Source organism: Mauremys mutica, chromosome 2, assembly GCF_020497125.1.
Source record: "Mauremys mutica isolate MM-2020 ecotype Southern chromosome 2, ASM2049712v1, whole genome shotgun sequence".
NCBI classification, from domain to species: Eukaryota; Metazoa; Chordata; order Testudines; family Geoemydidae; genus Mauremys; species Mauremys mutica.
In genome coordinates, this window is record NC_059073.1 from 123,305,101 (window position 1) to 123,319,017 (window position 13,917).

A 13,917-nucleotide genomic window follows, 5' to 3' on the forward strand; every position below is an offset into this window, starting at 1 on the left:
GGGACAGGGACGTTGCCATTAATGACATGCTCTGCAGCCAATGGGGACCATCATCACCCTCTGTCCTTAGCACTTCAAGTTCTGAGATAGGTCTTCACTGACAATCCCTCCCCGCAACTGTAATTTCTACTGGTCAGGACAGCCGAAACCAAGCCTTTAATATGCTTATGATGGACTCAAGAATCAACAACCAAGAAAGAGCAGGACACAGATAGTTAGGAAGACTGTTCTGCTGTGTCGCTCCCTTTGTGAGAGGACTGAATGACGTGTTTTTCAAAAATCGCCACTCACCATAATTCCATGTATGCAACGCATTTTTATTGTGCCTGCAAGTACCTTCATATTTTGTCAGATTTTTTTGAGTAACAGTACAAATATCCTTCAAAACCCTTTTTAAACAGTCTAGAAACTTTAAAGTATCTGCTGTATAGTGCAATCCAAACTAAATGAAATACCTAGACTGGACTATCTGAGGTAAATCCTGATTTGGTGTGTCAAAACCTCTGGTTAGTAAAAGTATTCAGCAATTCAGACAGTACATACACAAGAAAAAAAGGACAACAAACAATGACATTTATGAATGAAGGTTAATTCTCTATAGAAAAATCTATGTTTAAGATATTTTATTAGATTAAATAAATATAGATTGGTTAACATTAGCCCTTAAACCTGATATTCCTATGGCACATGGATACCTCTTTTGTAAATATCAAATGTTTAGATTGCACATGTACTGACATTCCCACTGGCTAGAAGCCAAGCAGGATGGGAAAAATCTAGGAGATTTAATTCATTTGCAGTCTATGTTTTTTCAGAGAACGTTGAAGAATGTCTCTCTTATAATTTGCAGATATCACACAATACCTTGTGTACCAAACTTGGTGGTTATCCTTTGTCATTTTAGAAAAATCAGTTTCATTAACTGCCAAGGTTCTTGTCCAAATGCCGACCAGACAAAGAAGTGAGCAATGAAGTCTGCTTGTTTATCGTATCTGTCAGAAACACGCTTAGGGATAGGCAATCCTGCTGGAAAGTCACTGGGATGTCTGTATATCTTCCTTTTATTCAGAATACAGTACAAATCCTATTTATGAATTGAGTTATAACACCACACATACAAGGCACAGGCACAACAGTTATTTGAGTCCACAAATTCAGGTTGCCTTATGAGAAACTTTGTTAGGATCATAAGAAAATAAGTTGTTGAAGGTGGCCGTGTTGAAGCAAATGCAATATTATAGCTTAAAATATTCCCACACCAGTTCTCTTTAAATGCAGTGTTATTTTATAATCTTACATCAATCTATGAAAACAGAAGAACTATTTAAAGTCCTTTCACAAAGAAGCCTTTAAGAAATGTCAAAACAAATTACTTTAAAGAGTTTTTCACAAACATCTCTTGCTTTGAACTTTTCTTATTTGCTGTTCCACAGGACCTGAAACTGGCTAAATTTAACTGATTTTACAAGCTGTGGTGAGATTGAGTACATGGGGCAAATTTTAGCCATTTTTGTCTGTATTCACAGTAATTTCCTCAAATCGCAAGGTTTTTTTTTAGCAGTTATTTTGAATTGCCTTGCATCCCGGAAACTGCAGGAAATACTAAGGAAACCTCCCTGTCTAATTTACTTTGCAGGCTGCTCTCTGAAATTTATTTCTGATTAGGTTAATAACAAAGTACAGAAGCCAAACACCACAGTATACAGTGAAACTGGTTTAAACAAATACTTTACTTTGATTTTCAAGGGAAAAAATCCTTAACCAGAGAGTACAGTAGTTTGTTAAAGCTAAGCATATAGGAAATGTTTACCATTAATTTTTGCAAAACACCACTTAATCACTTTAACAAGATAAATGAGACTCTTTTGGCTAACACTGCTATGCTGTTACACTGAACATATAGCAACATTCAGGAACAAAACCTTTCATTAAATTGTAAATATCATGACAACAGCAAAGTACAGTAGGCCTAATTTTTAGAGGTGCAAGAACATTAACAATGGCCATTGACTTAGAAACTCTGGTGCTCAACACCTCTGGAAACCAAGCACATTAGTGTAAGAAGTTCGTAAACCAAGAAAATGTGTGCACGCGCTTCTTTTTTTTGGGCTGCAGCTTGATGAAACAGTAAAACAAATGTCTGGAATGACTAGTACCAAATGCTTCTACTTCGTTTAAATACAATAGGCCAAAGCAGGCACAATACCCCCTGAAGCAATATCTGTTTATGCCAAGATTGAACTAATAGCTCCAATGCACAAGAGCAATATATATTTTAAAAACAAAACAGAATTGTCACACCTTGCCTCTTAAACATTCAAATGTTCACACATACATATTGACGTAAACTGTAAGAGAACAGAAAGAAGACAGCTTTATTTTAAATACCATTGCAAAAATAAATAAATTAACCAGCAGGGTATAATAATGTGAAAACTACATTTTAAACAACCACTCACATGGCCATCATCATCAATGCATCTGAACCCCTCATGATCATTAATGGATTTTATCCCCACAACACCTCTGTGAGGTAGTGAAGTATTATCTCTATGTTACAGATGTGGAGCGGAGGCACTGAGCAGATTAAATTACTTGCTTAAATTCACACAGGAAGTCTGTGGCTGACATGGGAATTGCACCTAAATCTCCTGTCTCAGTCAAATGCCCCCAGTCCCTAAGCCAACCTTCCCAGTCTAACAATACTAAACAGGACTATTCAGATATGTGAAACTACTCTTGTACATCCGTGTTTCCTGGAGTAGCTCTTAGTCATATGTTTTGTAAATCTGAAAATACATGTGTGTGTTGCAAGTTAAATGTGATTGGAATGAACTCAAAGCATATGGAAGTATTTCAGCAAGTTAAGGATATCACCACAACCCCATTCTCTTCCCTGCCACCAAACTGTTATCTGATATGCAAATTAGCATCAATTATTTTTTTTCTATTTTTTTAAAAACCGGAAGCTATTTATATAGCATCACCTAGAGAAGAGCTCTGCAGTGGTGACCCGCTTTCAGACATGGGTAAAAGAAATCATTTTCCAGGTCATTCATTCATTTAGAATAGTGAACAAAATACTGCAATTGAGAATATTGCTTTCCAATCTACTGTATGAAGCATGTTCATAAATGCAGGCAATTATCTAAACTACAGACTACTCCTACTTCCAAATACCCATAAATCTGAAACTATACTTTTTATTTCATCTGTCAACACTTATTTCTCATTCTCCCCTCAAATGCACAAGAGCAGAGCCAAAGTGGCCATCTTACATCAAGCTTACTAAAGTCAAGTGTAATTACATGCTAAGCACTTATAGCATGCCCCATAACTTCCATTGCAACAAGAGATCGTTAGAATAATTTTAGAGCAAGAATTATTGTATTTTTCAGTATTTACGTGTTTCACACACATCTTCACTTCCTAATCTGTACCACACTCTCACTAATTAGGACACTTCTATTCTAAAGAAGGCACTCAATTTACCTATTAATATACAACAGAAATACATTATGCTGAAAAAGATGATTTTGTGCACTTACTGATACTCAAGAAATCCCCATATGCAACTCCACTTAGCTCCAAGAGCAGTCAATCATGTATGTCCATCATGCACAGAGCCAAAACTCCTTGTACTCTTACTCAATGGTCACTCAATTCTTACTCAGGCAAACTCCCATTCAAGCTAATGGCAATCTCCTTGAATAAGGACTGAATATCAATGCTATTGAAACTGTATTTTATATCTATATTAAAGGTTATTAAATCTATACTGTAAAAACAATCACTGCATTTTTCAGTAAAATTAATGTTTTATAGAAACTAGTTTTAAATTCTTTAATTTCTTAACTAGAACATTTTAAAATTGATTCTAGTTTTCTGTGAAGCAAACACATTCAATGAAATTTAACATTTCACGACCCAGTGATCATAATGACCTTTGTGAGATGTGGTCAGTAACAGGAAAGAAATAGTGATTAGCTGAGCCATTTGTCAAATACAAATCTGTGTGCCTTGTATGTTTGTTCCACAGTGATATCCAGCCTCTCAAAGCATTCATATTCTCACTAGAAAGAATAGTACGAAGAGTCAATCACCACAAAAAATTAATGATGCTCATATACTGTATTAAGATGGTAACTAATTTGTTCCATCCAATAGCTGTGGTATTTTCAGAATTTGGGCCAAAGATCCAGCTTGTAACTACAGTACAGTACAACTGTTCAAAATACAAGAGGCTACTAGATTTAATTTTGTTTTAATATACAAAGCCCTTTTTATATATTACGCATAAAGAGAAATAAACTGTATACTAGTGCTGATTCCATATAGTTAGTTAAAGTTAAAGTTCAGCAATGTAACATGCATTTTTTCACAGCTCTGATACCTTATTCCAACACTTCCATACTGAGAAGTTCTGGAGATGCTTACATGCGTGTCATAGTGCCAATTCTCAGAGTTTAACTCTTAAAACAATTCAAGAATTTGGACCAGACACCATGCCCTGCTCCACCTGAGTCTCAGCTCCTAAGAACGAAGAATAGTTATAGCCTATTATCTCCCCTGTAGGTTTCTCAGCACAAAATATGCAGAGGAAGGACAGTCTTAAATGGGCTCAGTTATTTGATTGTGCCACAGATTTCCTGTTTGACCCTGGGAATGACACTTAACCTCAGTGGTGTGAGGGCAACTTTATTAATATGTGGAGGCATAGAGATACCACAATGCTGTTTACCACATAAGAATTTAGGCCCTGCCTGATCCTACAAATGCTTAACTTTAGGCACATGAGGAGTGCCATTTAAATTGATGAGCTTGTAAGCAAATGAAGGTGTTTGCCAGAAACAGGTCAATTTATCTTGCGCTTTGGACCAGCTGGTTAAGCAAGACCCATTTCAACTTGTGTGGACCAATAACTCCAGCCAACTGCAAATGTGTTATGGAGTATCCTCTCAGGGAAGGATCATTAATGTAAAGTCGCAAAGTTTGGGCAAAGCACTCCAAATTATAATCTTTAACTACCATCATTATCTCAGAGCCACGTGGAAACTATCTGCCATTTATCAATTTAGTCTAAGAAAAGCTGTTGATTTTATGGTTTCTATGCTCTTAATATCTGGAGTCTCACCATAAAAAGCATCACTAAATTTATACAAATATCAGTCGTATCAGATTACGACTCCAAACAGATACTTCAATGGAATCGCTACTGCCAAACCACTGCTGTGAATGAATAGATCCTTACTGCCTTTTAGACCAGTATCTCTCTTGCAGCCAGAATCATTCAGCTATATCATGCATGATATTTTAAAAATAAGATGCAGTAAAGGAAGTACAGTGAGGCTCTAAAGGGTTTCACTGGCTGTCCAAAATAACCCACGCCTTTCTATCACAGAGTAGCAAGAGGGCTTGAAAAAACTCACTAGTCCAAAACAAGTAGAAACTTTGCCCAGGCAAGAGGACTAAATTGGGCTGGGGAGCAAGTGACTCATTGCTGATTAAGAAGGAAGAAAGACAGCAGCAAGCAGCTCAAATACCACTACTTCTTTAACAGGCAGGAAAGGAAGGGTAGGCAGAAAGTATAGTATAGAACCACTGCTCTTTTGCGGAAGGGGAGGACAGAGGCAGGTACAAAGAGCAGCATAGATGCCATTTCGCCTATCAGAGAAGAGAAAAGCTGGACCCTGCTACTTTCCTCTGAGAAGAGGAGAGGAAGGAACAGCATGGCTCTCTGCTGCACATGCAAGAGCAAAGTAAAGAAATAAGGGGCCCAGAATTAATGTATTCAGTGGAGAAAGGAGCCCAGAATTAATTGACTTGAAGGAGGGCGGGGGTGGTAAGAGTCAGAATTTATTAAGTGCAGAGGAATCAACGTCTGGGAAACCCAGAATTGGTTTTATTTGGAGAAAGAACTAATTAATTGGTGTTAGAAAGATGTACTCAAGTAATTTCAACTAGTGCAGCTTTGTTGGAATAAGCGAGAGGGCTTGGCAACACGGTTTCTTTTTTATATGGAAGTACGGTCTTGAGGATGCTTTTCAACCCATAGTTATCAACTGCTATTATTTTCATTACGGTAACATGAATCTTACCAGGCACCAGAGAATCCTCCATGGCCTGCTCTGGGGTATTGAGAGATGAATGGCCCTTAAGAACATTAAATAGAAGCTTCTTTATGAATTCACAGAATTACTGCATAGTTTTACAATCACTAACCACCTTTGCAGGTAGTGTCTGAAAACAAAAAGGTAGATAATTGGGTAATCGAGTCAGGGAGCAGAGATAATCAATTGAGAGGACCAGCAGGAACTTTCTTCACCTCTGTCAACCATTGATCAAGTGATGCGTTGTAGAACAGTTGGTAAGAAACATTACAGGTCTCCTCACTACTCCCTGCCGCTTGTTAATTTAATTAGCTGATAGCAATTATTCCCAGCAGCACAATAAGGATAGGTCTATACAGCATTTTGGAAAGAGCAGGAGCGAGCCTCCCAGGCCAAGTCAGACTTGGGCTAGCAGGGCTCGTGCTAGTATTCTAAAAATAACTGTAGACAAAAGCACTGCCTACGTATCTATACTGAGAGCACTAGCACAAGTCCTGCTATCCTAAATCTGTCGACCCGAGCTGGGAGGCTCGTTCCCACCCAGTCCAAAAAGTTGTGTAGACACACTCTAAAAGTCTAAGAACCTGCTAAATCTGTCCTCCTTACCCAGTAAAACTCAGTGTTGTAAAAGACTGAATTCCAGATAGATAAATTATGCAATTTGTGATGGGAATTCCTATTCCTATAGATTTTCCATCAGAACATTTTTAGTTAGTTGCTTTCATATTCATTTTTAAGAGTCTTCCATTTTCAAAATTTCACTGTTTTAAAAATATAAATTACTCTGTTTTTAAACACGCGGTACGATGCAGCTAATCATGGTTCCATCTTTTAAGATGCATTAAATTACATATCCCCATTGTCATTAGCGTACATCAGGGGTAGGCAACCTATGGCACACGTGCCGAAGGCGGCACGCGAGCTGATTTTCAGTGGCACTCACACTGCTCAGGTCGTGGCCAGGGGGCGCTGCATTTTAATTTAATTTTAAATGAAGCTTCTTAAACATTTTAAAATCCTTATTTACTTTACATACAACAATAGTTTAGTTATATATCATAGACTTATAGAAAGAGACCTTCTAAAAATGTATTACTGGCACGCAAAACCTTAAATTAGAGTGAATAAATGAAGACTCGGCACACCACTTCTGAAAGGTTGCCAACCCCTGGCATACATAATGGAGCTAATAAGACTAAACTCCTTTGTAAAGCACTTTCAGATCTGTTGATGGGAAGTACTACAAAGGCTAGATTTACTATTATTATATATGGCATGGAATATAAGATTCCTTGAATTGAATGAGTAAGAGTCTCATCCCCAAAGAATTTAGAGTATAAAGGCATGAGTACAGTATGGTCAAAAACAAAATTGTCAAACTATTGACAACTAAGTGATATGCAGTATGGAATGTGTGCAGTTTTATGAGTTTTTGCAGAAGTTGGAGGTAGCTTGGCTCCCTATTCAATAAATATATGGGATGGTGTACATAGATCTTTGTACCAAAACTGTTTAGATTTACTCATCTACATGAACAGGGAAACCAGACAGTATATACTAGAGAGTATAGGAAAGAGACATTTATGTTATACTGTAACAATGAATTTATTAGCAATATCCCAGTTTGTTTATTCTCTAAGGTTTGATTGAGAGATGAAAATGTGGAACTACAAAAAGTTCCAAAATACCCTAATAATGTATCACAAAGAGGAAAGAAACTACATACGAGTACAAATTATTCCACCAGGAATATGACTTGTACATGCAATTTAGCAAATAATCAGATAATTACATAAATCTGCTCAGACATCAACTAAAGACATATAAAAATCGTGCAAATACAACCCCAAACAGTTCAATCATATGCAAAGGAAATAGTTGTCAAGTCACAACTCATGAAATAGCATAATTAAAAATATGTAAATTCTAATAGTTGATTAGAATCACTTGGGAGTCAGCTGGAGCTAATTAACTTTCAGGCTATAACTTACATTTTACAGTTTTTACACCTGAAGGACTTTCAGAAGCATGAGTAATGTGGCATGCTTTCTCCTCTATTAACTCACTATTTCATCACAAAATGGATATTATATGTATTGAAAAAGCTTTATAGAAAATGTTCTTCCCCCCTCACAAATTCAGAGAATTAGCTATTATAACTTTAAGTGAGAATTGAAGATCTATAGTTTACAGACATGGGTGAAAGTTTTCTACTGAGATCAAGGGAAGAATACATCATTAATATTTTTAAATGAATGGTGCAACACTGACTATTTCAATTAAATTATCTGTATAACAATTCTATTATCTTTATTATACAATATCACAGAACAAAATAGGCTCTTACTATGTTTTGTTTAAATTTCACATATGACAGATGATGTGAGTGATGGGGGGAAAGGAATGGGATACAGTCCTTACCCCACACCCCTTTAATAATTACATCATCAGAATATAACTCTAAATGTGTGTAACCACTTTAAGATAAGATCTAGACATTTTGTTCAGAAGATAAATAGTAAAGAAAGTCCCCGAATCTTCCAAGAGAATAAACATTGAAACTCTAGCTAGTGTATAGAACTTATTCATTGTAAATTCTCAGATCCAGTAATGTTTTGTTATTACATTCATGTCCTGGATCCTATCAAAGACAGAACGATTATGGTCATTCTTCTAGTGCAGGAGTAGGCAACCTATGGCACACGTGCCAAAGGCGGCACGCAAGCTGATTTTCAGTGGCACTCACACTGCCCAGGTCCTGGCCACTGGTCCGGGGAGCTCTGCATTTTAATTTAATTTTAACTGAAGCTTCTTAAACATTTTAAAAATCTTATTTACTTTACATACAACAATAGTTTAGTTACATATTATAGACTTATAGAAAGAGACCTTCTAAAAACGTTAAAATGCATTACTGGCACACAAAACCTTAAATTAGAATGAATAAATGAAGACTTGGCACAGCACTTCTGAAAGGCTGACGATCCCTGTTCTAGTGAGTATCTTATTCAGATCATCATTTTGCTCAACCGAGACAAAGGATAGAAATCTGCAGACAAAAGACAAATAACTATGTTCACATTCTGGAGTCTCCTATGCATGTTCCATGTATGATCTTTTCCATAATGACTGAACGCAGGATAAGACTTGGGGAGCCCATGACTGATGGCAACACAGACTGACTGAACACAGCCTAGGTGCCAGAATGCAGCGATGAAAGACCTGCAGTAAGGCCACGGCTGGCCCAGGCTTGTGGGATTAAAAACTGCAGCGTAGATGTTTGGGCTCAGGCTGGAGCCCAGGCTCTAAGACACCACAAGAGGGGAGGGTCTCAGAGCCCGGGCTCCAGCCCGAGCCCCAATGTCTACACTGCAATTTTTAGTCCCACAGCCTGAGCCCCATGAGCCCAAGTCAACTGACTCGGACTCTGAGACCTGATGCCAAGGTTTTGGGTTTTTTTTACTGCAGTGTAGACATACCCTAGGAAGATTACAGATGTCAGACGACCTCTATTAGCCTCAGTAAATAATCCCTTTTTATGGTGATTACAACAAAGTCCAAGCTCTCCCTACATTCCCCAGCAGAGTGCTGGAATTTAGGGGACTGCATGGCAAGAAGGTTCAGAGTCTGCAAACCCACAGAGCCCTGGAATTTGAGGAACTATCCCCCTTTTCTGCACTGCTCTCTAGTTTCTCTGACCTTCTCAATATGTACCCTCCCCAACTCTATAAGACCTATGCTAACATTGGGTACCTTTAAGATGACCAGACAGCAAGTGTAAAAAATTGGGATGGGGGTGGGCGGTAATAGGAGTCTATATAAGAAAAAGACCCAAAAATCAGGACTGTCCCTATAAAATCAGGACATCTGGTCATAGGTACCTTTCCCAGGGCAGTACCATAGCAGCTATTGAGGCAATCCAGCAGCAGTCAGTGCTGTTTTTTATCCAACTCTAACTCCTGCTCAGCTATCCAGAGGAGCCAGAAGAGATCATGCCATAGAGCCACTATTCCTCAGCTCCACCCATTTCTAGGCAGATGGCCTAATCCCCAGGATTTCCAGAAACCAGACTCCACAGAACTTTTTGCAAGAACCAAGGAGTAATGGAGGAGCACGTTGTGGAGATGACTCTCCCCATTGTACATCCCTTTCCCTTCCCAAGAAAATGGAGCAAGGCAAGGTTTACGGTAATTACGCATCCCAAGAATATAAATTGCTGACGTGTAGAGGATTCCAGAGTTACAATCACAACCACCAATCTCTTTTACTCCTAGTCGTGTGTCTGATGTATTAGTATCACTCCTGCTACAGAGAAGTTCCTTATTTGAGCACAACAACTACCCAAGGCATATTCATTTTGTAATTTTCCTCAGAAATACGTGAATTTGGTTTCAGACTAAGAATAGTTTAGACACGCTGGCCGGTTCTATGGCCTTGCTTTTCCAGTGGGCGTTATTTTCAGCAATCTGAACATGAAGCTTAATGAGGGACATTGCTCCTTTGTAGCTTTTAAATTACTGTCATATAGGTGATTTTCAGCATAAATCTGAGAAAGATAATTTCACTCCTTTCCCAAATTTCAGAAACCCCCCAGGCTCAGAGTAGACAATTACCCTTCATATTCATTATGGGCACGAGATCCCTAAAAATAATCTCTCATAAAAGAGTCTTTCATTCCGAAGCAGTATAAAATAATCACTAACTACACAGGAATAACCACAGAAATGCAGTAACCTTTACTGTTAACACCAGCCTCTGTTTAATCATCTATAGCAACATTAAATAATATGAATACAGAACTTTGCCCTTTTAGAGAACAGTCCAGCCAAGGATATCCAAACAGTGCACTCAGTTTCAAGACACAAAGTGAATTCCCCCCATTCCAGTTGTCTAGGTAGATTACAAAAAAATACTGACCTAGATAAATCCTGCTTAGATTTTCAGAATTATATATAGATCACAATACAAAGGTTATGACCTGTATAATACCTGTTCTAGGATCTTGTTTCAAAAAGTTTCAGAAAATCATCTACAGTGGTTCATCTTTTCTCAAATCTATTCATGTTTTGGACAGAGGACAGGGAATTAATTCACTTCCACATAATCCATCTGGCATTGGCTCCACTCACAAATGGACACCAAATCATATCTTCAGATAACTAAATGCTAACTAACTTTTGCTAACTAAATGCTCTCTCATTTCATAAAAAGATGTGTCTGAACGCAGTGCTGCTCCAATCTGAAGTCACAGAGGCTTCCCTTGAGCCCTGACTTACCATAAGTCATCTACACACTGTTCTACATTTGGCATTTTCAACCTTTTAATTTGTTTAGTCACTGTGTTTTTGTAGTTTTTTTTATGGCTTTCTTTCATCTGTGGTAGAGCAGAGACTGCAAAATATATTATTACACCTTGAGACACAATAACCATTTCTTGGTGTGTCCATGGAAAAGAAAAAATCTGGCAACTACTTGATGTCACACCTTCAGTTTTAGAGCTATACTGTAAAACACTTTCTCAATAATTGCTTGAACCTATGTAAGTCAAAATTTAGTTGTAAGCTTTTGCTCACTTTATTAAAAAACACATTTAAAAATAAATAATCACACCACCCAAGCTACTTTTTTGTAGCTTCTCACATTTGCAGATATAAAACACACAACAGCTATTCCAAAAAGGTGACTATGCAGGTTTTTTTATTGAAATGCTAAATTTATACAGCACAAGTTACATGCACTCATTTCATTGAAGGATAATGATTCTTTCACGCAGGCATGCAAAATTGAACAAATTTATTTAGAGAAATACAATATTCACCTACACATTACAAAACTTGTTCTCTCTTATCATACATTTGTGAAAAGTCTTTGCTGTTTCCCTCTGATTACATTAAGGGACAGGAAGACTGAAGGAGCTGAGGAATTGCAGTTTAGTGAAAAGGTTTGCACTAATTTGGCAATTGATAAAGGAGCCTAAAAATGCTGGATAGGTTCCAAAAGAGAGCTGAACTTCCACAATTTGTAGTTGAAGGTAATTAAAAGTTGGGTGGATGTCCTGTGTTACAAAACCTCATGACCAGCAGTTTACAACTCATTTTGGACACCCCTCATTAACAATTCCCTCACCATTTAAAAGGAAGCATCTTATTTCCTCAATTCCAGTGGATGACTGTTTGACTTTCAATTTACCTGTGTCCAGACAGACAGTAGATTGGTGTGTCCCACATAGCAGAAAGTGATAGTGTGCTGTTTGTTATTAAAACCCCCACTACAATTCTACTCATTTTTCAAGTAATGAAACATCTATGGGACAATCCATCCTTAAAAAAAAATGAAGTGTTAATGGATGGTGTGTCATAACAGTCCTCCTTCTAACCTTGAAAGAGCTAAATTATTTTCAGCACTGATAACTACAAAATTCCCCTTGAGTATGATTTTTATAAAAACTTTAATAATCAAATTGTTTGCATAAATGTAATCAAGCACACTTGCATCAAAACTTCTATTTTTCCTCCCTCTTAAATAAAATCTGTAACCTTAGGCATGGTTCACGAACTATTCCCCTTCCACAACACAAGGTATAGAAGGAAACAAAAATTTCCTCAAGTTGTCATCATTGGCATTTACTAGCAGAATATGTTTTCAAAAGCTCCCAAAAGTCTTCGATCCAAGATTTAATAAAAAGAGTCCCATAGACAAAAAAAATTAAGCTAATTTAATTTAGGTAATCTGAAGGTTCAGATTATCTAAATAACTGGTGTTGTCCTTTTCTGTCACCAGGACCGGAATCATTTTGCATGCTACAGTCCTCTGATTCAGATCTTTAAATTTCTAATTGAGGATTAAAAATAAATAAATATAAGTAAAGACAAAAAAGAAATTAAATCTTCCAAACTCCACCTAATTTGTGATTCAAACGTAATAAACACAAATCCATCAGAAATAAAGGCACTAGTGAGAAATCTATTGTGTTGCAAATTAAACGGCAAATACTTGGTTAATTTAGAGTTAAGGTTGCTTTGTGATAGCTCATGGACTTCCAGAAGTTGAGTTCAGAAAAACTCAAACTTCTGCAAACCAGTAAATACAGACTTAAGGTAAACAACTATGCAACTCTAATTCTGCCCAACACCACCCTTCCCTGAGCTGGCAATAACTACTGAGAATTATCTGCATGCACCCCAGCTCCAAATTGTGGTAGGTGTAGCTGTACTGAATGATGGAGGAATAAGTTAGAGCAGCTTGGAAGAACTGTGATTGAGGAGATCTGGGGATTAGTTTGAGAAATGTCATTGAGCTATGATTGTGATATGAGGAGACCTGGGACTGAGTCCCCCGATGTGTGTTATCAAAGGAAAGAGGTGCCTGTTTATCTTGAGGTTCCAGTCTGAATTGTGTAGGCTGCATCGGTAGCAGGGCACTGGAGTCTTCTTGCCTTGGGTATTCTCAGTAGTGAGGTGAGATAGGAGAGCAATCTGCGAATTTAATGATGGATGGGGGAAGCATAGGTTTAGGTGGCATCCTGTGCGCAAGTGTTAAGGGGTTCTAAAAGGGTATGAAGAGATTTTTAAATTTTATAAGTGTGATATTCTGTCATGAAGAGGCAGACTGGGAGAGTGAGTGAGTGTGTAAACGTGCGCGCATGCGTGAGAGAGAGAGACACACACACCGACAGAGAGGATTTTGGGATATCATTCAAAAAGAGCAGAGTTAAGGTTATGTGAACATTTATTAACTCTCTATTTCTTGATTTTCAGAAATTTGAGTTTTGCTGAACTCAGTGTTCTGGAAGGGCACAAGCTATCAC

The 13,917-nt window shown here is 37.6% G+C and overlaps 1 protein-coding gene across 1 annotated transcript in view; it reads right to left on the bottom strand.

Moving 5' to 3' along the window:
• The window catches only part of GMDS (GDP-mannose 4,6-dehydratase), a 548,809-nt gene that overhangs the window by 473,327 nt on the left and 61,565 nt on the right, over nt 1-13,917 (bottom strand). The gene's annotated exons all lie outside the window — the stretch shown is intronic.